The sequence below is a fragment of the Chiloscyllium punctatum genome, chromosome 41 (assembly GCF_047496795.1).
Source record: "Chiloscyllium punctatum isolate Juve2018m chromosome 41, sChiPun1.3, whole genome shotgun sequence".
Classification (NCBI taxonomy): domain Eukaryota; kingdom Metazoa; phylum Chordata; class Chondrichthyes; order Orectolobiformes; family Hemiscylliidae; genus Chiloscyllium; species Chiloscyllium punctatum.
The window spans coordinates 52,316,393-52,341,807 of record NC_092779.1 but is presented as its reverse complement, the minus strand read 5'-3'; the positions used below and the strand labels follow the sequence as shown (position 1 = coordinate 52,341,807).

Genomic DNA, 25,415 nt, shown 5'->3' with positions numbered 1-25,415 from the left:
TTGGCAACATCTGTGAAGAGAAAACAGAGTTAATGTTTCGGGTCTGGTGACCCTTCCTCAGACCTGCTAAGCTTTTCCAGCAATTTCTATTTTTATCCACTGAATTACTACTGTCCAAGAGAAGAAATTCCTCCACATCTGTCATAAGTGTGACCTTAATTTGAGATGATGCCCTCTAATCATATACTCTTCCACAATAGGAAACAATCTTTCCACATCCACCCTGGCAAGTCCCCTAAAATCCTGTTTGTTTCACTATGGTCACCTCTCATTCATTTATATTCCAACAAGTACAGGCTCAATCTACTCAACCTGCCCTCATAAGACAGTTCCTCCATACCTGGTATCAGCCTAGTGCACCTTCTCTGGACTGCCTCTATATCTCTCCTTAGATAGGAGGCACAAAATGATACACATTATTCTGGATGTGTTCAGACTTGTTTAGTTTCAGCAAAATCTCTCTAGTTTCATAATCCATTCCCTTTGAAATAAAGGCCAACACCATTTGTCTTTCATATTACCCATTGAACCTGAATGTGAGCATTTTGCGATTAATGAACAATGATTCCCAAATCCCTTTATTCTGTAACTTTCTGCAGTTTTTCTCCATTTAAATAATATTCGGCTCCTCTATTCTTTCTACCAAAGGGCATAATCTCACAATACTCCACATTCTATTATGATATGCTTCGAAACTTTAAAAGTTTTCTGGTTTTGAAGAGCTCAAATCAAGAAGCATGCTGAAAAGGTGTAAGGTATTCCCACCTGTGGACAATGGCAAGAACATCTGTGTTGTCATGGGAAGACTGTTTGTCCCCAGCTGAAAGAAACTGTTATGATTGGCGTATTTTATAGTTATAATTGTTGTTTAATTCCAATGCTGATTGGAGTTAGGAGTGTAGAGAATAGCTCTTGGATACTTGGATAAAAGACCCATGAGTTTCACATTGCAATAGATATAGGTTATTAGGAGGGGAAACATTTATTAAAAGCTATTGTAGTATCTGGCTACTGGTTTCCCATGATATTCCTGAAACTTACAATTACACATGATTCTGTGAGAATCTAGCAGAGACCGAGCAGAATGTAGAGATCCTGCATCTGAAACAGAGAAGGTTCTGATCCTATTGTTCACCATGCAGAATGTGTGTGCAAATTCATGTTCATATTGGTGATACCACATTAGTAAAGATTCAATGTAGGCTGGAAGATCCACCTACCTTGTGCCAGAGAGAAAGAATTTCCATGTAACTCTCAATGTAAATGTTAGGTCCAGGATTAGACTTTACCAAGCTAGAAAGTGAAAAAAAACAACTGGCTATGAAGGGCAGCCTTCTGGATAAATGCCTTGTCTATTTAAGGGATAATGTAAAGTACAACTGTAATGGGAGATCTTTGAATATGCTAAAGGCTAAATGGGGGAGTTTCCATTCTAAAATCTAGAATATATATTGCTGAAAAAGATGTCTGGTTAATGTTGCATTTATTTTATTTTTTTACAGCAAAAGTCTTGATACTTGAAATCTTGTTCTGTGATCTTTTCAGCTAGTCCCTAGCATTGGATTTCCAATATGTTTTTTAAAGTTACTGGACTCTAGGGGACTGCTATACCATCAATGGCATTTCACACAATGACTCAATGCGTTTTGGAGCTGACTACATTTCCACATTACTGCATTTTATGAAACATCTTACCAGAAAAGAGTTGATGCAGTCAATAAAAATGCAATCCTTCCATGTGGTATGTAAAAATTAATAAGAATTTTTTTGCTTTTCTTCCATTTCATTTCTCTCCCCCACAATACCTTCCCTAACTGGTTGGACCTTCAACAAAGAAAACAAGAATTTTCATTTATACACTGCCACCCATGATGATAGAACATCCCAAAGTCGCTTTCTAACCAAAGTAATACTTCTGCTGTAAAACCAATGATGTAATGTTGGAAAAGTGACAGCTAATTTGTAAAGTGCCACAAACAATGATTATTGAAATATGGCAGCATTTGTCAAGAGAGACACAGAGTCAAAGTTTTGAATCCAGTATGACCCATCTTCAGTCAAACTTTACATGTTCACTGTTTCTCAAAAAAGTAAGATATATTTTGATTTTCTTTGCTGGCCCTGCATTTTGGATGACAATTTTATAGGAAGGTTCTAAATTTACCCATCCCATGATCTACTTGAATCATTATTCCAGGATGAGAGGAGAATAGAATTTTAGAATAAGCAGTGAATACATCTCCAGGTATAATATTTGTTCTAGAAGGAACAATGACTAGGTAATTATGAGTGAGTGCATTTAATCCACACCTACTTGTATCAAATCCAACATTGCAACCAAAATGCTCACAATTTCCATTATTCATTGTTATTTCTAGAATCAACTTTCAAAATAATATCACTAACATGGGAGATTGGATTTGTGTGTGATGGTGAGGCAAAGTGACTTGAAGGATCTATTATGATCGATCAGATTATTTCATTTGCTCTCGCAGTCGTTTGCCCACCAGAAGGGTCAATAGTGGCAGCAAAATCATAAACTATACAGCCAAAAAGCTATGCAGATTGAAAACGTAACTAAAACTATATAATAATTGAAACCATTATCCTGTGTTTGAAAAAGAATGAATAGATGCAGCATGTTTGAAGAATCAATATCTCACTGGTAAATAGCGATTTAGGTTTATGGATTTATGAGATTATGTCACCAATTTCAGAATTTTTATAGAATTCAATCTAATTGCATTTAGTGTGTAATCTAGTCAAATGCAATATACAATACAATACAGATAAGAAACAGGCAAAGACTGCACTGATTCCTGACTCTTATTTTGACCCCCGATTTATTGCCCGTATGTAGTTTCTGTCTCTTGTTCACCTCCCATTCATGTGTCTATCAAGATACACCTTAAATGTTGCTAATGTTCCTGCTTCCACCACCTCCACTGGCATTCCAGGCACAAATATCTTGAGATAATGCTATCCTAATATATTATTAATCTATCAGCTCTTCTGGAATGTCTAGATTACCACCTAAACTGCAAGCAAATTGGTAACATGTCAACAAGATTGAAGAAGTAAACGTGCGGCTCAAAGAATGGTGTTGGAAAACAGTACTGGGGAGGGAGAGAACTGTTCCGATGGCATGGGCTCTGCCTGACTCATGCTGGGACCACAGTCTTGGCACATCACAAAACTAGTGAGTGTGAGTGTATGTGGAGGAGTTCAGTTGCATGGAAAGCTGAAGGGGGAGGGATTTAGCAGAGATTCCAGAATATGTAACAGGATGGAGAGTGTGGAAAGGATCAGGAATCCAACTTCAGGCACAGCAGATAAGCAGACGGTTATGGGGCGGGAGGGGGGGAAGTGGTGGAGGGAAGTGAGCTGGTAACGCAAGACTGAGGAAGTTGTACTTAAATGCACACAGTGTATGAAATAAGGTAAGCGAGCTTGAAGTGCAAATTGAATTCGGTGGTTATGATGTTGTGGATATCAAAGAAACATGGCTACACGGGATCAGTACTAGGAACTAGATATCCAAGGATACATATCCTGTCCAAAGAATGGATGATGGGCAGATGAGCAGGGTTACCTTGTTAGAAAGAAATGAGATTAAATCAATAGCAGGAAGTGATATTGAGTCAAAAGGCATAGAATCTGTGTGGTCGAGTTGAGGATCCACAAAGGAAAAATGACCCTGATAGAAATGGTGTACAGGCCTCTGAGGCAGTTGTCAGGATGTGGAGAAGATCATAAATAAGGAGATTAAAAAGACATGTAAGAACGGTACTATTACAATAATCGTGGGAGACTTCAATATGCAGTTGCACTGGGAAAATCATACTGGAAGTGGATCTCAAGGAAAGGAATTTGTGGAATGTCTGTGAGATGGTTTTTATTTGGAGCGGCTTGTGATACAGCCGAACAGGGAACAGACAATTCTGGATTTGGAGATGTGTAATGTGGCGGACTTGATTACAGAGCTTAGATTAAGGGACCTGTGCGGGGCAATGACCATAATATGATAGAACTCATCCTGCAGTTTGAGAGGGAGAAGCTGGAATCAGATGCAACGATATTATAATTGAATAAAGCTAACTCCAAAGACATGAGGAAGGAACTGGCCAGAGTTGATTGGAAGGTAAGCCGAGCAGGGAAGATGATGCAGCAGCAATGGCAAGAGTTTCTGGGGATAATTTGGGAGGCACAGCAGAAATTCATCCCAAGAGGGGACGATGAGACAACCATGGCTGAGAAGGGAAGTAAGGGACAGCATAAAAGCAAAAGAAAAACATACAGTGTGGTGAAGATTAGTGGGAAGCCAGAGGATGATGAACCGTTTAAAAACTTACAGAAGAAAAAAGCAGTAAGGGAAGAGAAAATGAAATATGAGAGTAAACTAGATAGTAAAGTAAAGGAAGATTGCAAGAGCTTTCTTTTAGATATTTAAAGGTATGATAGGCAAAAGTGAACAATGGACCACAGGAAAATGAGGCTGGAGAAATAGTAATGGGGAAAAAGGAATGGCAGATGAACCAACCAGGTATTGCATTGGTTTTCTCAGTGGAAGACCTGAGCAGCATGCCAGAACTTGAAGAGGGTCAAGGCAGAGGTAAGGGCAGTGGCCATCTCAAAAGAGAAGGTGCTCTGGAAGCTGAAAGGGCTGAAGATGGATAAATCACCCAGACCAGATGGACTGCACCGCAAAGTTCTGAAGGAGATAGCTGAGCAGATTGTGGAGCCATTGGTGGTGATCTTTTAACAATCCCTGGATTTAGGGAGAGTCCCTGAGGACAAGAAAATGGCTAATGTAACATCCCTCTTTTAGAAGGGAGGGAGGCTGAAGCCAGGAAACTGTAGGCCAGTTAGCCTGGCCTCGGTCATTGGCAAGATTTTAGAGTCCAATATTAAGGATGAGATTGCGGAGTACGTGGAATAGTAAAGTAGGGTTGAGTCAGCATGGTTTTGTTAAGGGGACGTCATGCCTGACAAATCTGTTAGAATTCTTTTACAAAATAACAAGAAATTTTTAAAAAGGAGCACGAGTGGATATGATCTATTTGGATTTCCAGAAGACGTTTGACAAGGTGTCACACGGGAGAATGCTCAATAAGGTAAGACCCCATGTTGTTAGGAGCAAAGAACTGGGTATGGATAGAGGAATGGCTGACTGACAGAAGACAGAGTAGGGATAAACATTGTAATTGTACCCGTGTCTACCACTTCCTCAGGAAGTCCATTCCACACAATGACCACCTTTGTATAAAAAAATTGCCTCTTATGTCTTTTTTAAATCTCTCCTCTCACCTTAAAATTATGCCCTCTCGACTTGAAATTTCCCATTTAGGAAAAAGACAACTACCATTAACTCTATCTATACCTCTCATTATTTTATAAACTTCTATCAAGTCACCTCTTAACCTCGATACTGCAGTGAAAAAAGTGCCAGCCTATCCAACCTTTCTTTATAACTCAAACCTTCCATACCTGGCAACGTCCTGGTAAATCTCTTTCAAACGCTCCCCAGTTTGGAGAGTGGCAAGGAAGTGCCAAATGGAGTACAATGTAGGAAAGTGAGTGCTAATGCATTTTGGTTGGAAGAATAGAGACAAAGACTATTTCTAAATGATAACGGCTTCGAAAATCTGAAGCACAAAGAGATTTGTGAGTCCCAGTCCAGGAGTATCTTAACATTGACATGCAAGTTCAACTGGCAGTTAAGAAAGTTAATGCTATGTTAACATTCATTTCAAGAGGGCTAGAATGCATAAGTAGAGGTTTACTGCTACGACTGTATAAGGCTCTGGTCAGACTGCATTTGGAATATTGTGACCGGGTTTGGGCCCCTAATTTAAGGATGTGCTGGCACTGGAGGGGGTGGACAAGAATAATCCTGGGGATGAAGGGTTTATCACATGGGAGCAGTTGAGGTTTCTGGGTCTGTACCCAATGGAGTGTGGAAGGATAAGGGTGGATGTGATCGCAACTTACAGAATACTGAGAAGCCTGGATAGAGTGGATGTGAAGATGATGTTTCCACTGGTGGTAGAGACGAGGACCCAACAGCACAGCCTCAGCCTGAAGGGATGGTCTTTTAGAACTGAGATAAGGAGGAATTTCTTCAATCAAAAAGCGGTTAATCTGTGCAGCTCAATGTTATGGAGGCCAGATCATTGAGTGTCTTTAAGACAGAGATAGAAGGTTCTTGATTGGTTAAGGAAGCAGGCAGAAGAATAAGGTTGAGAAAATATCAGCTATGACCAAATGGCGGAGTAGACTTGATAGGGTGAATGGCCTCCTTCAGTTCCCATATCCTATGGTCTTATAGGCTTTAACCCAGTTCACTCTCAAGGCCTAAATTAATGTCAAGGCTATTGAAAAGTAACTCCATTAATTCCTTTGCCCCCACTCTCTATAGTTTATGCAGTTATGAGAAGAATATGAATTACTGCCTTTTAATTAAATATACGATTGAAAATATTTTGCTGTGCTTTTCTGAAGGCGAAAAGTTAACATTGTAAATCATACTCTAAGAGGATGCCGATGCTGGCTCAAATCCTAGAGGGCTGTAACTCCTTCCTAAGTCATAACAACTGCCTCTACCACTTAAACTGTGGAGCCATGGTAAGTAGTTTGTATTGAGATACTGGCAGTTAAAGACAAGTTACCAATGCCTCAGAAGACCAGTGTTTAGTTAATTATGGTCAGCACAGGTTACCAGATGAAATTACAATCCCTATTTCAGGGAAAAAGCAGATCACCACAGTGCTGGTCATGAACACAACCTGGATTACAGATACATTAAACTGAATGGTTTTGTTAGAAAATTTAATTTAGGTGTAGCAATGCATTAAATTTACCAACCTAACTGCTAATGAGACAAGTTACTGCCCCCAATCGTATTGTTTAATATCTCATACCTGATTATACTGAAACAGTTTTGTTCATCCAGGATCTTATTTTGCTGCTATTAAATCTGTAACACAAAAAGACATGGACCTGTTCGATCCCAGCAGTTAAATTCTTAACAAGTATTGTCAGATGAATCCTCATCACTCATCATGTCATGTGAGATATTTGGTAGATTTGCTGTCACTATCCTTTTTTTGAGAAGGGAACTGTAGAGTCTGCTTGGATTTGTGTGATAGAGAAAAGTCAGTTTAATCTAGTGACATTAAACAAGATGTAGATTATTGTATGACAGCAACTATGTACAAGTTACACTAATGTGATAAACATTTTAACAGAGACTGTGACAAAGACCCAGACAGTACATCTTCCTCCTTCAAGATCCTAAATTGTTCTCTCAATAAGCCTTTATTACATTATCATAGTGAATGGTGCTTAAGGTACTCTAAAGCATCAAGGTTTTAAGACCCTTACAGAAGAACAAGCTTATCTAAGAATCTTCACTCCTTTAATTGGTAAAATAAATGCATATGCCTTTAGTCTACTGGCATCTAAATTACTAGTTGACAAGTGAAGTCCCATTTCTTTTCTACCTTGCTTATGGAATTAAGATGCAGTCCCACAGATATTGTGACTGTCCTACACAGGATACTTCAAGGAGAATCCAATATTGTTCTTGACCAACTTAAACACGTGCTGACTTTCCAGCAGATAGCGAAGGGCCTCAAACATGAATGAAGCTGATTTCTAGGTCAAAATCAGCTAACTCAGCATCAACAAGAATTATGTTTGAAACATTCTAAAATTTGTATAGTTGGTTTTGTGAACACTGACATGTAATAGTTCATTGAAAATAAGTTATCATGTAGCACCACTCCAAGCAATCCAAGCTAAGAAAATGTTCTGCATTGGCAAGTTAGGCTCTGAAAGTGGCTAAGATTGTCTTGTCAGACATCTGTGTTATGTATCACTAACATTCAATCTGGATGAATCCTTTATGCTAAACCATCTGTAAACCTAATGAAACATCTGTTGTCAAATTCATATTCCTTGGTACCCTTGACAGCATAGCACAACACAAATTTCTTTCTATTAACCCTTGGAGGTCTTTAAATCATTGCATAGTAAAAGTATGACAACCTTCTTACAACTTGTCATTATTCACACCATCATTCTTACACAACAATAAGAACTAGGTACCAATGAGGTCATCTTATCTTGATTACAAATCAAACACTTCCTGACATCTGAAGACAGCCTGAACAAACTGTTCACAATGGAACAGGATTTTCTGTCCTTATTCATAGATATGAAAAAAAACACTTGTTGACTCATAAGCAACATGAAAAAGAAAGGTTGAAAGAATTCTGTCTGATGACAAGTGCCCACAAACTTGAATTGGCAAAAACTGAAAGAGGATTGCACAATCTATTGCAGTCCCACCCATTTGCACAAACAGAGCTCTTAGGTCCTCAGACAAATCCAGCAAGTGAAAAAGTAGAATGCTTTGTACATGCATAACCAGCTATTCACTCATGCTAGCAAAGTACATTCAACGGAATGAATGTAATTGCCCAAATTTCCACCAAGCATTATGATTCCTTCTCATAATGATGAAACATTCTAACTTAACAAACACTTGGTACATTTTCTCAGCACTGAAATCCATGAATGTGGCCTTCATGGCAGAAGGCAGACTTTCAATGCCACTTTCCTCCACCAACCAACCCAACAAATGTGACTTAAGGCATTGTGGCAATGATCCAAACCTAATCGAATGCATTGAGGCTGAAACAGTATGTAATTAATTCTTGGCTTAATGTCAACATTGGAATATCACATCATCATTAAAGTTCACATAAGCACAAGCAGTAAGGCTCCAAGTACTAATTTGAAATTAAGTCATGAGGGCATAACCAAAGTAACTAAGCAGTCCAAACTAGGGTCTTTTCTTTATTTGAACCCAACTCCAACTCAAACATCTCACCTCAGAAGAAACAATAAATCCTCATGCTAGTTATCTGCCAACCAGTAAAATGTGTATGTGAGAGATCATCCCGAAATGAACTCTACCATCTATAACTTTATCAACAATGTTGGGTGTGGCTTCCTGTAATAGTCTGATCAATAAAGACATCAGTACTACTAAACCTGATGTAGTCACAGATGCTAGGTTTACTTCCTGTGCTGTTTAGCCAAGCTCAGGCAGCACAATACATGGATGGTGACAATGAACCTCAATATTTTTGGACTATGGGGTATAATAAATTAGTTACATGTTTCAATCTAATTGGAAAATTCCAAGTATAGATGCTGTATGTGGACATGATCCAGCCTGCCAGTGGTTCTGTCCCTGTAAAAAAAACATCAAGCAATGGACTATGCTCCATTTCAGTGCAACTCCAAACACTCAAGAAATGTTACAGCGTACGGTACAAAATAGCACACGTGCTTGCCTCCTTATCCAGCACTTCCAATATTCACTCAACCACTGATTTTAATGGCATCTAAGAGAGGTACTGCACCAACTCACCAAGGGTCCTTCGATTGCACCTTCCAACCCTGTAATCTAACTAGGACAAATACAGCAGATACATGGGAACACCACAATATGCAAGTTTGCCTCCAAACCTCACACCATCCTAACATGGAACTATATCACCATTCTTTCATTGTTGCTAGGAAAAGCCCTGGAACTCATTCCCTAATAGCATTGTGTATGCACCTACATTACACGGACTGCAGCCATTCAAGGAGGTCGTCCACCACCACATTCTCAAGAACAGATAGGGATGGACAATAAATGCCAGACTAGCCAACAATGTGCACATCCCATTAATGATTTTAAAAAAAACTGATTCAACATTTGGTCTAACAAAAAGGAATTGCTACCTGATATTGCTTGAAAAGACTGTCCATGGAATCATATCCCAATTGGATCTGATAACATCAGGAAAGGAAATAACAGGTTCATGAATATGCCACAGATAAAAACAATGAAAGTTATAACAAGTAATTAACTCAGACAGAGAAACATGCTGCCACTACAAACTTATAATAGGACATAGCTAAAGTCATTAACTTCATATCAGTGGGCATGCAATTTAGAATAAATTAATTAATTCTGAATATTTCCACCATTTTCTGCTTTTATTTCATATAAACAGCATCTGTAGTATTTTAATGTAAATTCACCACAGCTAATCTTTCTTCCAGTTAAGATAGAGTTATAGTTGATTGCCACAAAGGTTTATCACAAAGTACCCATGTTGAAACTCTCCCAATCCATCCAGTTTTGCTGAAAGAATACCACAGTATTATTGATTTTTGGTATTGCAAATGTCCTTGTAGAATAAACATGACTGGCTGAACTTGGATTGGGAAGCAGTACACCTCTACTTACGTATTCTAGCTCTCTTAAAATGAATGTTTACATAGCATTAATTTACATTGCTGAGCAAGATTATATAACCTTTCCAGACATCAATAAGGAACCCATTTCTATATTTTTCATACAACTTTAGAGTCCCTACAGTGTGAAAGCAAGCACTGCGGCCCTTCAAATCCACACCAATACTCTGAAAAACATCCCTCCTATCCTATCCCTGTAATAGGGATAGACACACCTCCTATACTATCCCTGTAATCCTGTAATCCTCATGGCTAATCCACACAATCTGCACATTTTTAGACTAGGAGGAAACTGGAGCACCTGGAGGAAACCTCCACAGACACAGGGAGAATGTGCAAACTCCACACAGACAGTCGCTCGAGGGTAGAATCAAATCTGAATCCCTGGCGCTGAGGTAGCAGTACTAACCATTGAGCCACTGTGCTGTTTTGTTAAAAGAAAGCTAATTATTCTTGCAAACTACCTGACAGCAGCCTGTTATGAGAGATTTGTGCTAATCTAGTCCTATTGAATTAGTAGAAAGCCTTTCTTTCAACTTTGTTCTTTAGTTCATCAACCTTGTTGCAGGCAAGTTCAAACAGGGCCATCACAGCAAAGCGCTGCAACTGGGAATTGATGTGGTAATTTACATTTCTTGACTTCTTCAGCTTATCAGTCTAACATTGTTTTTTATACCTTAGGGAAAACATTCTTTCACTTCATAATTACAGCTGATTGCTTTGTATATCTGTCAAGCCTAGCACTAGTCTCAAAGACACTCTTTTATTAGAAAGGGGACAATGCAGAAGGTTTCTCTTGTGGCTTTTCACAAAATACCTGGAGGGAGGTTGTGTACTGAGAGGGACAGCTTGAAAGCGTGTGGCTGGCGAATGACTAACATGTGAGACCAACAGATGGTGGAGTATGGTAAACTAATCCATTAAAGGATTACTTGCAGAATTCTTTTTTCCCTGCTAAAAACATTGCCAAGGTTGGAATTTTAAATTTTGTTCAGGTTTTCTCCTCACTATTTTGTCATTTCATTCAATTTTGTCATGAAAATTATTCTAGCAGAGTTCCAAAAGAATTGTCGTGTTTTCCTATAATTGATGTGAGAGCAAAACAAGTTCCACTGCAGTATCAATTTCAATCCATCCATGCAGCAATATCAGTTTAATTGCACATACAGTATAGTATTCAAAATCAACTAACCAATCACCTATTTTTCTCTCTTTCACTACAATTGGGTTAATTGAGAATGAGAAGTATATGTAAATAGCATATGAGCGTTCCACAAAGGTTAAACAAACAACTCAGTGGCAACACCCATTTTCAAGGTTCTGGGTTCAAGTACCACTGCAAGTATTTGAACCCAAAGTCTAGGCCAGGGCTTTCTAAACTGGGGCAAAATTCCAGCTAAAATCTTGGAATCAAGAGCTTTGAGGGCAGTCATAGATCTACAGCTGAGGTGGAAGAGCCATGTTCCTGCTTTAACAAGTTCTCACTCTCACAGATCCTGCCACCTCCCGCTGCTCTTACAGTTCTCACTAACCAAGGGGGTCATGACAATTTTCAAGACTTGAAATAAGGTCACAATGGGATAATGCTTGGCTAACCCAACATTCCAGTGCACTGCAGGAGGTGCTGTCATTTAGATGAGATAGCATAATGGAAAGAAGAGATGAAGAATTTTCTCTAATATTTATACTGCAACCAGCATCAGTAAAACAAAAACAAATGATCTGGTCATCTTTTTTGTGGGGTCATGCTGTGTTTAAATTGACTGCTGCTTTTAATAGATAAGTGACTACAGTTCAACAATAATTTGTTATAAAATGTTTTGAAGATATGAAAGGTGCTGTGCAAATGCAATGACACCTGTTTTTCCCTGCGAGGAAGAAATGTTGGTCTTTGTTTGATAACACCGAACAAGCTAAAAATAGATTTTCAGCTCATCATGATAGTCATCCATTTCAAAGCATAAAAAACGAACACCAAGTTGTAAGTATGACAAACACTGATTTGTTACTTTCTCTTTCCAGACTGCCACAGAGGATGGTTCAAAAAGATCCTAGCATTAAGGAAATCACCACAGGAAGTGACTACAAATTAAGTATTTTGATAATTATTTATGAATCCTTCCATAACCTCGTCCAGAACTCCATAGTTTCAAGAATTCCATATTTCAACTAATTTGTGTCTGTTATGCACCCTCACTTTTTTTATTCTGTTCACCATCGGCTGCTATGCCTCAAATTTCCTATGCTCTTAGTTCTGGAATTCCCTGTATAAACCTTTCTGTCTGTCTCTCCTCATTAAGATGCTCGTTGACTCTTTGACTAAGCTTTTACACACCTGTGCTTATATTTCCTCATGTGGCTCAGTGTCAAATTTTGCTTGATAATTAGACCAATACAGCAGTCAGTTCAATATGTTAAAGTTGCTATGTAATTGCAAGCTCTTGTTGCTCTTTTTCCATTGTGTGTATGCCCCAGAAATTGTATCTTGCTATCATTACTCCCACCACTCTGCACATGCCATTTCACAGCAGCAAATAGTTGTGAAGAGAATCGGCCACTAGCAGTCTCACTGCTGTGTGAATGAATCATGTTGGAAATATGCTTCAACATTATGTAATTTACACAGTTGAGATTCTCCCTTGTGTGACTGGATTTTGTTTCAAACAGTCACTGGATGACATCTGGAGGTTTACAGCTTCTTATTCCAACAGACAAGAGGTGACATGAAGTTTTCAAGTCCCTCTACTGTTTTTATTTGAAGCGTGAATGCTGTAAAACTAAAAGGTTCAGGAATGGTGGTAACACTGCAACTTCATCAGTGTTATTGCTTTATTGCCAACAGCCAGCATATTACATGTGACCTCTGACCTTTTAGGAAGGGAGCTCAGATTACACCAGATTACCTGCAACAAACAGAAAGCTCCAACTCATATTTTAAAGTAGTAAGGGAATGGATGAAAATTTCAAACCATGATGGAATACCTTCAACTCAAAAAAAAATGCTTTTTGTCAACATTTAATTGCACAATTTCCTTAAGAAAATCTCTTCAAATCAAGTTTGCATTTTTAAAGAAATCATGATATGCTCAGTAGATTTAAAGAACAAATGGACAGAGGCACATTGATAGTATGAAAGGCCTCAGGTTTCATGCACACCTGGTCAAAGCTGGCCTTGCAAGTAGGTCAAGTGGCGTAATCAGTGACCACCATGGAATCGCCCAATCCAAGAGGTGGCAAACATGAGGACTAGAAACTATTGTAGATAGTGTGGTGGCATCCCAGACACCACCTTTCTTCCAGCCTCTATCTAAACTAAGTTCTAGGTGGGAAAGCCCAGGCTCAAAATACCTGTTTCATTGCCACCTGAGGTCTCTAAGTAGTCAATTAATGACGATTTAAGGACCAATTAACCTACCTGTGTTGTAATTATTTCATCCCGTGTGTCAAAAAGTCTGCCCATCTGAGTGGTAGATTAGTGTAGGCAGCCTATCAATTGAGTGGAGGGGACCTTCGATATGCACTAATTTGTGCACAAATGAAGGATTAAATATAGGGCAGAGGATGGCTACTAAGAGATAACTTCTAGTCCTTACTTCCAGCTCCACTGACCACCCAATCCCAGAAAACTATCCCATCCTGAAAAAGTAGTTGCTTGACACCTTGGTCATCTAATGTCGGTTATCTGCCTTCTGTAGCCTTCTTAAAAGCACTGACGAATGTGACAATTGACAGTCTCTGATCAGCCCACAGCATTTACTGAGCAGAACATTTGCAGCCCCTCCCCCAAGCTTTGTTTTCAAGAGTCAACTTGGGTGACTTGGCGAGCCTTTCAGCAAGTGACTGAGCCCTCTAATGAAAATTGAAACTTTCACTCCTGAGCTAGAAACAGGAAATGATAAGTCAGTGCTTTTGTTCATTTTCTTGATCATTATCCATAACTTCTGCTGGACGAGTGCATGTTGGTCTAGAGTGAGTCACAGAATCAGAAAATGGAATCAGAATTCCAGACATGACTGCAATGCCTGGTACTTGTGTGGCCTGCTCAAACATGAATAATGATTATTTGCATTATGATGGAGCAGACAACTGATGCCCATGTAAATGGACCAGAAACAGACATTCGTACTTGGGTAGAAATTGGGCCAGTGACCCACTTTAAAATCAGTGCAACAGGGATCAATTCCTGAGTCCTGAATCATGAGTATCAGAAAGAAAAACTGAAATTGCTGGGAAAAGTCAGTGGGTCTGGCAGGATCTGTGGAGACAAAGCAGGGTTAACATTTCGGGTCCAGTGACCCTTCTACAGAACTGCCAGAAACCTGCCCTGAATTTGGCTTGGCTATTTTTCAGATGCAGTGGAACAACTACCTGAAACAGGTATCAGTCCTTGAACATAACACTGACATGGCTACGGCCCACTTTAAAATTCTTCTGGTTCAGTAATGAACAGACCAGACACCGCACCTGCTCTCCTCAGATTTGGCTTCAAAGAACAAGAAACTGCCACCAAAAAGGTAATTTTTGATTTTACACAGGTTTGACATGGACTCAGAAAGAGCAGGGCAGCTGCTGCTGTCCACAACCGCCCCGCCGCTCTGCGCCCCCGCCGCCTGGATAGTTGGCTTATAAAGTAATGTGATGCCAACAGCATCAGACAGTTTGGGTACTGAACTGAGATTACCATGAAGGACTCTCCCCAATCTTTTTCCCCTCACTTGAGGTATGGTGGCCCTCAGGTTAAATCACCACTACTTGTCTCTCTCTCGAATGAGAGAGCAACTCTATGGTCTAATCAGACTATGGCAACATACTGATATTTTCATTTTCTTTGAAGTTTTTTCTTAATGATTTAGAATTGCATCCTCTCAAATCAGTTAATCTTAAATTGTACTGAGATAATGCAGGGCTGGTTGTGGAAAATCTGTCCCATATGGCACTTACAGCTCCTATAGGGTTAACTTCTATTGCATTTTCTTGGATCATTGAGACACTGCCTTTGTGAGATAGCTAGGTTTACATGGAGTGCATGTTGTACATTTTACCTGTTTCTGAAGGTTTAATTACATTGGGAAAATCTTAGTCCATTCAAAAGCAGCAAACTCAAATGGGTCCAAGTGCAGAATGAGAAAGCAAAATTTATTGCAAATGTTGGAAATCCTGAAACATAAGCAGAAACACACAACAGATTATGTCAGCATCTGTTAAAAAAAAGGACCCAGAAAAGTCAGCATTTCAAAACAGAAAACTTGTTTATTAATATGTTTAGAAAATGAGAAAGTAATATTGTAAAACAAAGAGAAAACCATACACGAATAAGAGGAATTATGTAACTTCAGTCCAATGATGTACAGAAATCTTAACTCAGTAATGACTCAAAAGGAGTGTAAATAATCAAGGATTTGGGAGGCCTCAGGAAAAAAAAAGACTGCTGGAAAACAGGCAAATTTGGGAATAGTGTATGAAAGTAAAACCAGCTTGAAAAAGAGGATGGAATCATTGATCAGCAAATTGGGTGTAAGGTGTTTTGGAAAAGAAAGTATTAAATATTGGGCTCAAGTTTAGCTAAGTTTGAGTTGTGCAAATATTTTGCAAGTATTTTTGCTGCAAGACCTAGCACATTCTCTCATTATGTCTTACTAAACTCGCCACTTTAATTATCTATCACACCCCTGTGGCATCGCTCGCATCCGGTTTCTGCCTTTAACACCTACCATTCACAGAATGACATGCCACTCAGCAGATATCTGCCAAAAGACCAGCATTTAATGCACCTGCACCATTTTTGAAAGCCTGTGATGCACCCAAACAAACACTGACAGTCGGAACTGCTGTGTACAGTTCCTGACGTTTCTCCAGAATGGTGACATTGGCACCTTGTGATGTGAGAAGGGTCTTTGAGGTTCTACTGGGTGGGGTGGTAGAACTTACTACTCCCTCAGGACTAGAAGTAGAGATCACGGCACCAGACAATGTTACTCTGCTCTGAGGTTGCCACCTTGGTTAGAACAAACTCAGCTGCCTGGAAGAATGCACAGCACTGTAGAAAGCAGTTCAATGACCTTCTCCATTCTCTTAGGCTAAGTGCCACCAATTCCTCTCTGATACCTCACACTATCTTTGCTACTCACTGCCTATTTAGGTTCATAATCCACTACTTTCACTATCACATGCAACATCTTTGCTCAATCATTGTCACCCAACCTATCCCCTGACACCACTAACCCTTTGTGTGCCCACTCTGTCTACATCACTCACTTACTCAGGACACTTCCCATTCACACTAACATTAATGACTATTCCACTCACTTTCAATCGCCATAAGACCTGTCTCTCTTATTCCAGGAGGAAAACTGACCATTCTCAGATGGGAAGAGTCAGGGTGGGTAGTGGGCTGCCCAATATTCAGCTCCTCATCCCTCATAAGGAGATAATTATGGTCTTGACCATGCATGCAGCCTTTATTAGGAGATTGCCTTGGGTTTCCTGTGCCAGACACCCCTAAGCAAAGGCTATCCCCCTTGATTTGAATACTGACAACCATGACAAGCCTCCTGTCTTTGTGTCTATGTTAAACTGCAAGGCAAGACCGCAGTAATGTGAGCTGTAGGGGCAAAGGCAAAGCAATGCAATACAGAGATGCCGTGAGCATCCAGGTGAGATCAGAGTAAGAAGGAGATATGACAGTGAGTGAAGAGCTGGAGCTGGCCCCTGCTCCACTCGATGAGCTGGGTGTGTGTTCCTGAGTGCACAGCCTCCTTCTTTCAACATTACAGCCATAGTTGCAAGTGCAGCGTTGAAGTGCAGAAACCTCCTGTAAGTGAATTGGAGTTGTGCCATGATGGCATGTATCAGATGCCAATGCATGTGGATGTGGATGCGTGTGGCCGGTTCATATGGAGCATGCCTGAAATGTTAGTACCCAGTTTCCAACATGAAGATTGTTCGAGCAAGTGGTGAGCTGAATCCACCAAGTACTTGCTCTGGTTTCTTATTGAGATTTCTGACATTGAGCTCATAGTAAGGTTCACTAATATCCTTTACGGAAGGAAACTGCCATTCTTACCTGATCTGGCCTATATGTGACTCCAGATCCACCATAATGTGGTTGACTCTTAACTGCCCTCTGAGCAATTGGGGATGGGCAATAAATGCTGGCCTGGCCAGCAACACCCTCAACCTGGGAATGAATTAAAAAAAGGGAGGCCAAATATTAATGAGGTGTCTTGGCCATTAACAAAGCATTTAATTAGCAAAGCTCACTGTCAATTGGCAACTTGCCACTGCCTGTTGAGAAATTCACCGTACGCTTGTGAACAGCATAAAAGAATGGCACAGATTGCTCCTGATGTCAAAATGGACTTTGCTGAATTATCACCCAATTCTGTCAAACAATTTTCCATAGCCCACATCAATCAGATCCTTATACGATCCTGCCAATTGTTCTTAAAACATGTGTTACAGTTTATTGGAACTATTGTATAAGCCATTGACAGACAGCTCAAAGATGGAATGGGAGGAGGAGACAAAGTTCTGAGGGACAGGAAACGTCTGTCTTTCTCATTTCCTGTTATTTTCCAGCCATGCAGATCAGTTTGGTTCAGTAATAGCAGTCTCATGTTTGAGTTAGGACATTGTGGTTTCTATCCTTATTATAGACTTCTGCATGTAATCCAAGCTGGTTCCTCACTGTTGTTGATGTGTTTTCTGGGATCATTATTAAACTTTTTGCCAGCTCAGATGAAAATAAAACTCTCATGGAATTATCTAAAGAAGAACAAGGAGCTTTCTTGATGTTTTAAGTTTTCTTCAGAACAATAGAAAGTCATATCAGACTGGAAATGTTTCTCTTCCGGCATAGGCTGCCAGCCCTACTGAGTTTCTCCAGCACTTTTTGTTTTTATTAATGTACCTTAAAGGTTCCAATTATGCCATTACCTTCAATTGCAATTTATTGTTTCTTCAAATTTAAATAATGTTTCCCATTATTGTTGTGCTGTATGAAAGGCCAGTCTCTCTTATATCACCTTAAACATTTTCCGAAAATAGAGCCCTTTAATTTGAAATCTGGTTTATTAACAGCATTGTAATGGATGTAATGGAACTTCCCTATTTCCTTAAATTCCTCAATTGGTGTGTTATTGAACAAGTACTGAGATATCTCAATGTGCGGCAATTGACTTCAGTAGTTGGCCAGCACTGAAAAGGGAGAATATTGTTACACAGAGACTAATAGACTTTTACAGGTTTGGGGAACGAGGTGGTGAGATACTCATCACAGTATTCCTAGCTTCTGACCTGCTCTTGTAGCCACTGCATTTTTCTGGTGAGTCCAGCTGTGTTTCTGCTCAATGGTAATTCCCAGGATGGTATATTTCCTTCCCTAAAGGCCATTAGTAAACCACATGGGTTTTCACAAAACTTGACAGTGGTCACCATTAACCAGCTTTTAATTCCAGATTTTCATTGATCCAAATTTCACCTTCTGCCATGGCGCTACTGGAACCCATGTCCCCACAGCATTAGCTTCAGTCTCTGGATTACTGTATTTGATGTCAATACCATTATGCCATAGCCTCCCTGTATTACTGAGCAGGACAGTTGAAGGAAATGGGTAATATAATTAAACCTTCGAGAATATCTCCAACTAGAATTGGCATTGCTGTCAATAAGGTGCCAAGAAGCGAATGTCAGAGTGTACACACATTTTTGAACATTTTATTCAGGATCCCAGAATTTGATGCTGTTAGGAAAAGGAACCAGTCAACTACTCATAAATCCCATTATACAACAGAAGCATGGTGAGTAAGAGACCCCCAAATAATGTGCAACAAGACACTGACTGGCATAATTCCCAAATTGGGGTGGGTGGAATCGGGTTGCCAACTCCCACTGGGGCAGATAGCTAGGATCATATCACCTGACTTCCTCTTCCAAACCCACAATCATGTTGTTGTTGATCCAACATGTTCAAGCTCACACAGCGCTCCTTAGACCTTATTCTCAGTGAATCAGCCTTTTCACGTATCTCCAATGCTTTTTGCAACTAGTAAACAAAAGTATTCAAAGATTCTTTAAAGAAAACACATTTGCTTTTATTGTCCCAATGCTTTGTTCTCTGTGTTGCTCATAGCAATTTCTGTAGATGGATCTCTATTTCCCAGAGAATCTGGGGAGAAGGCTGTCACATACATGTTAATGTAGGTAGGACTGAATACAGAATCAAGGCAAGGAAGGGAGAGTTCAGAGACAGGCAAAAATTCTGTCCCACCCTGCTTTTCCAATCTCATTCAAGGAAGGGTTAAAGTGAGGGAATGGAAAGCTTAGGTCAGAATATTCCACATCAAAAAGGAATCACAAATTATTAAGAGTTTATAAAGCATGTCAAAGTCAGTTTTCAAGACAAGTTTTGATAATACTTTTAAAATTCCAAAAGGCATGGGGCTGATGTTTATAAGGTGGACTTTTTGAACTGTTTGCAATAAAGAGATAATGATCAAAGTAACTCCAGCTATTTGCAGAGTGGGAGGAGAAAAATAGAAAGTTGCATGCAGACAAAACAGCAAGAAGATAAAAGGGAAGATATAGTTCAAGAAAATCTTGTGGATGACATTTGTGATGACAAGTTGTCGAAACAAGTCAGACAAACATTATTATTACAACCATTCTGGGTGTTAACTGTGGCCTGGTCTTTCGGAATTGCACATACGATACAGGAGCAAAAGTAATGTTACTCAGCCCCTCTCTTTCACCTGAATGAGAATGTCATGTGAAAATTCAAGTAACAGGTATTCCCTTAACATTTAATAACCTGTTTGAAGATTCAGAGTTGATGACTGCTATTTAATTTGTAAGCAGCAGCTCAAGATGAGACATTGTGACAATTCTGTCATCCATACCTGATCTTGCCTACATTTGACTCCAAACCCACAGGGCCCTTTACTGCCCTCTGCACAATTAGACATAAACAATTAATTCTGGTTTAACTAGTGATGGTCAGATCTTGTGAATGAATAAAAATAGCTCTCAGTGGTAAAATAGCAAAGGAAGAAGAAATATTGAATTACCTTCTCCACGTTATTTAACTTGAATGTGTGCACGATCTGGAATCAAGCTCAAAACTCTCAGCATTTGTATTGATCCCCGTTTTAAGCTTTACTAGCAGACTGGATGTCTATTACTTGTCCATTTTATTGTTATTTCTTTCATGCTTTGGATGCAGACTTGTATGTTCTTTGGCCAAAACCATTTTAATCATTAAGGCCACTAACTTGGGACAACAGTGAAGTGTTCATTTGAAAGTCCAGTAATAATGAGATGCAGGTATTTTGAGACTTTGTTTTAATTGGCTGAAAACTCTTTCTTCCAATGATAGTTAACAGCCTATCACCAGCATTGTTTTTGCCTTGGATTTTTAAAAAATCCATTACTAAGTTTCCCAAGAGCAGTAAAAGCAGGAAAGCTAGTTCACAAGGATTCATAGATGTTAGGTGCCAACAAGATTATGTATTTAAAAAAACTGAAAGAACTGCAGATGCTGGAAATCTGAAACAAAAGCAGAAATTGCTCAAAAATCCCAGCAGGTCTGGCAGCATCTGTGGAGAGAAATGAGAGTTAACGTCCAGTGGCCCTTCAGGTCAAGATTATGGATGCGTTTAGGTACATGTAAAAACCAAATCAAAATACCAAGATTGCCAATGTTGATTTTAGTTTTCAAATTTCCCATAGTGACTGAGGTATATTGGTACATGTACAAAATTGCTTTGCTGACCTGTACAGATACCTTGGTCATTCAACTGGAGTGACAAGAAACATAACGATCACCTTCTTTTCCAACAGCATTTCCACTCCTGTTAATATTGCTTTTTGGGGTCATGGGTTCACTCTGTGTTATTGGTTCAAGACCTGCTCTACAAGTAGAATGTAGCACAGACTCCAATACAGTACTGAAGATATCTCTTGGAAGACACATTAAGCTTAAAGTCCATTTGTCCTCCAAGGGACAGTGACACTACTCACAGAAATTCAGGACAATATTTGCAAGTCTTCTCACTGTTCTCTGACTAGACCTCAGGTGAGCTTCTCCAACATTTTATGGTTGCAGCTGGGATACATCAAGACACTAAGCTCCCAGGTGAGGAGGGATGAACTGACTCCTTGATTATTCACCCACTTCTTTGGTTAGTCATATAAAGGTTAATTCAAAAAGAATCCTTTCCTTGTAGATACATTCCCTTAGACCTAATGAACTTATGTTTTTAAAGAAGCCATTTAAACCAGGCTTTCTTGAAGCACAAAAAAGTATAAGTTTATTAATTATTACATGTAAGAAATAGTGTCAACACACAAATGCACAGAGTAGAAATTAGATCTGAATACAAAAAGATGAAAGACAAAGAAGAGAGTTTTTGAATTATTAGTGATAAGAAAAACATTGCAGCTGTTCCTGGATGCCTTGATTTTGGTTGTTGAGCAATTGATTATGACATTCGTGGTTTTGTCGGCTGAAATTCCAATTGTACTGGCTGCAACACTCAGAGTGAGCGACAGTTGTTCTTCATTTTACCTGCTTTGCAGGTGTATTTAAATGACTGTTCTCAAAGCAGTAGCCCTCGCAGTGCTCTAGTTCACACACTAAAACGTCCAGACAACACACGGCCTAGTATTACAATGAGTTTTCAACACTTATGTATATTTCTAGAGGGTAGAACAAACATTTTGGCAAGCACTGTCTTTTTGCTGGGAACAGGGGTATACTTAGTCTCCATATTATCATAACCACCTGATGAAGGAGCAGTGCTCCGAAAGCTAGTGCTTTCAATAAACCTGTTAGACTATATAACCTGGTGTTGTGTGATTTTTAACTACATAGTATTTCTCCTTGTTAAATCACTCCCTGTTTAAATTTCCCCAACTCTGTACAGGTGTGATATTCCAATGGCCTAAGCCACACTGTAACTAAATTTACACGGGCAATTTTTCTTTATCTGTAGCACTTTTTTTGAAAAGACATATTTTAGAATTAAAAGCTATAACATGTTTAAAAAACCTTCCTGGTTTTGATTCATCATTGTGACTATTTATCCCTCAAACAACATCAAACAGTTTACATGACTATCATTTATTTGTAATTTGTGAGGTCTTGCAGTGTTTTCTGCATTAGATCAGTGAGTGAAATAGCTTGTTGGCTATAAAGGGAACACCCAGAAGTCATGATAGGCATTAAAGAAACGTAAGACTTTCTTTTTCACTACATGTTGGTAGTTTCTGTGTCTGTTTGAGACACTTCATGCTCTGATTTATTCATTTTACGTGACCACCAACATTACACTGTCCCAGATACCAACACGGTAAATATTCTAATTGAATTAGATTCAGCCTTACAAAATCTGCTGCTACATTGCTGCCTGAAGGCTTTACTGTCACCAGTCTCAGATGGGAAAGGCCCCAGAGCAGCACTTTGCACACTTTTCAGTCAACTGTAATCAAGCCAAAACTTCAGTTATAGCTTCAACTAATCAAACTTGCTTTGATGGTTAAGCACTGAAACATTAATAGAAGAGTTGGTGAAATGGCAACAGGTGTTTCTGTTCAAATATTGGCATGACATCAAGAAATGCAAATGCAGTACTGCTCAAATTTTCAGAGGTACTTTATTAACATGAAAGGAAAATTTCAGATCTGTTTTTTCCCCTCGTCCAACCTGAAGTTGGTCAGAGCAGGGCATTCCAACCACGGCCCAATTTGGCCATGATTCCAACCCATTTTTTCTGGCTCAGGTTCAATATATACCCTAGTCATTGAATATGGAACTTGCCGGTACAAAGAGAGAACAGCCTGATATGTTGCACTTCACAGGCTATTAAAGAGGGCAGAGCCTCTTCCAGGATAAAGGATAAATCTAAATTCATCTGAATCAGCCTTTCTTATTTGCAGTTGACGACATTGAAGAGAGAGTGGAAAAGGAAGAAAAAGCAGCTTACTGATCAGTACTTCATCTATTACCTTCATCATCATGGCAGCAGTGCATAGCAAGAACAAGATACATTGCTGGAATTCATCCAGGTTCCTTCAGTGGCACCTACTATTTCTGTGACCTCCACCACTTAGGGCAGCAAGCAAATCGAATCACAACCACCTGCACGTTTGCTTAAGGTCACACAATGTTTGATTTTGGGGATTATATTGCTATTTCTTCACTGTTACTTAGTCAAAATCCTGGCACTCACTCTTCAAAAGCAGTGTAGATGGCACATCACCTGGACTGCAACAATTCATCAAGATGGCTCATCACCACATTCTCATGAGCATTTAGGCAGTTGACAAGTGCTGGCCTTGCCAGTGATATTTCCATCCATGAAGAGAAAGTCCACCAAGTTATGATTGCATGACCCCTGTATCCAATGAACAGTGTGATTTGTGATAATCACACACAGCAATCTTTCAAATAAGATCACAAAGTTTTTATTCTCTCTGCATTATATTGAATGGACATGGCTTAATCATGCACTGTGATCTGTGGACCTGTTTCAGGGTCTATTTAATTCAACACTTTTGTTGGTTAGAGCTTGCCCTTTCAATCAAGCACCTGACCAAAGATTTATTCCATGAACATTAACCTAGTAGGGGGAGGAACAAGTCATAACTCTTCATCGATTAAAAAAAAAAGACACCGAGTTTTAATAAATTTCATAAGGCAAATAACATTTTAGTGTTTCACCAGCACACTTGCAATTGGTCAGTGGGATGAGGAACTGTCCAATCATTACACATCTGGGTATCCTAACCTAAGTATTGTACATACTAGAATCTGAAATTTAAAAAAACTAGAATATTGCACACCAGAAAGCATCAGTGGCAAGTAACAGAGTTAATATTCCAATTCAGTGAAAACCTTTCATCCTGTTCTTGGTGAAGAATCATTGACCTGAAACATTGACTTTATTTCTCTCCACAGATATTATGTGATACACGAAGTGATTTGACCATTTTCTATTGTTACTTTTCCGAGTTCCTAAGTTGGATTCTAGTTGTGCAGTGATTTAGATACCTTGGTAACACAAGGGCAATAAACAATCTCAATACCCATTAGCCAAAAGGGGAAAGATCAAGATTCTCACTGTCAAATGATTAAAAATATGCACACGCCTCTTGAGTTTTGTTATTTATATAATATGGAAGAAGGTTGCTAGAAACTGTCACATTAGAATTGTTGCATATCGCATTAACATTTACAATAAAAAATTAATATTTAATCTGTTTAGTGTTGGCTTACAGATGAAAGGACCTGGATTTATGGCTCCCTGTCACCACATTCACAGGCAGCAGAACTCCTCTGGAGCAGAAGTGACCTGTACAAAAGGGACGGGTTGCACCCGAACTGGATGGGACCAATATCCTGTTAACGAGATTTACTAGAACAACCTGGGAGGGTTTAAATTAGTCTGGCAGGGGGGTAGGACCATAAACAGTCATGAGGCAAGACAGAAGTTTGAGGTACAGCAGTTAAAGAGAGCAAGTTAAATAGACAAGGAAGGCAAGAGCACAGTTGGGAATGAGGGAAGGCTGATGAATTAAACTGCATTTATTTCAATGAAAAACCTTGAATAGGTAAGGCAGATGAACTCAGGGTGTAGGTGGGAACATGGGCCTGGGATATCATAACTATTACAAAAACATGGCTAATGGAGGGCCAGAACTGGCTGTTCAATGCCAGGAGTACAGATACTAGTAGGAAGGAAAGAAGGTGAAGCAAGAGAGGAGGGGTTTTTGATGAGGAAAAACATTATGGCAGTACTTAGAGGATATTCCTGAGGGATCACGCAGTGAAGCTCTACAGGTAGAACTGAGAAGCAAAAAGTGGGTGATCGTTTTGATAAGATGATACTATAGGTCCCCAACAGTCAATAAAAAATTGAGGAGCAAATATGTATGGAGATCACAGATAGTCATGAGAATAATAGGGTTGTAATATACAGAATTTTAACTTTCCAAACTGCTACATTGTTAAAGGGTTTGGTGGGGAGGAATTTGTTAAGTGTGTTCAGAGAAACTCTCTTTATCAATATGTAGATGGACCTACTAGAGATGGGGCAAAA

The 25,415-nt window shown here is 39.3% G+C and overlaps 1 long non-coding RNA gene across 4 annotated transcripts in view; it reads left to right on the top strand.

Moving 5' to 3' along the window:
* Positions 1–24,465, top strand: part of LOC140465070 (uncharacterized) — a 109,592-nt gene extending 85,127 nt beyond the window's left edge. For 2 of the 4 annotated variants that reach the window (XR_011955063.1, XR_011955062.1), the window contains 2 exons: positions 12,343–14,834; positions 23,254–24,465. This is a non-coding gene — a long non-coding RNA (uncharacterized lncRNA). Of the gene's footprint in view, positions 1–1,545; positions 1,742–12,342; positions 14,835–23,253 lie in introns of all 4 variants that reach the window. The other 2 variants (XR_011955065.1, XR_011955064.1) reach the window with 2 other exon arrangements.
* Positions 24,466–25,415: the final 950 nt, after the last annotated feature.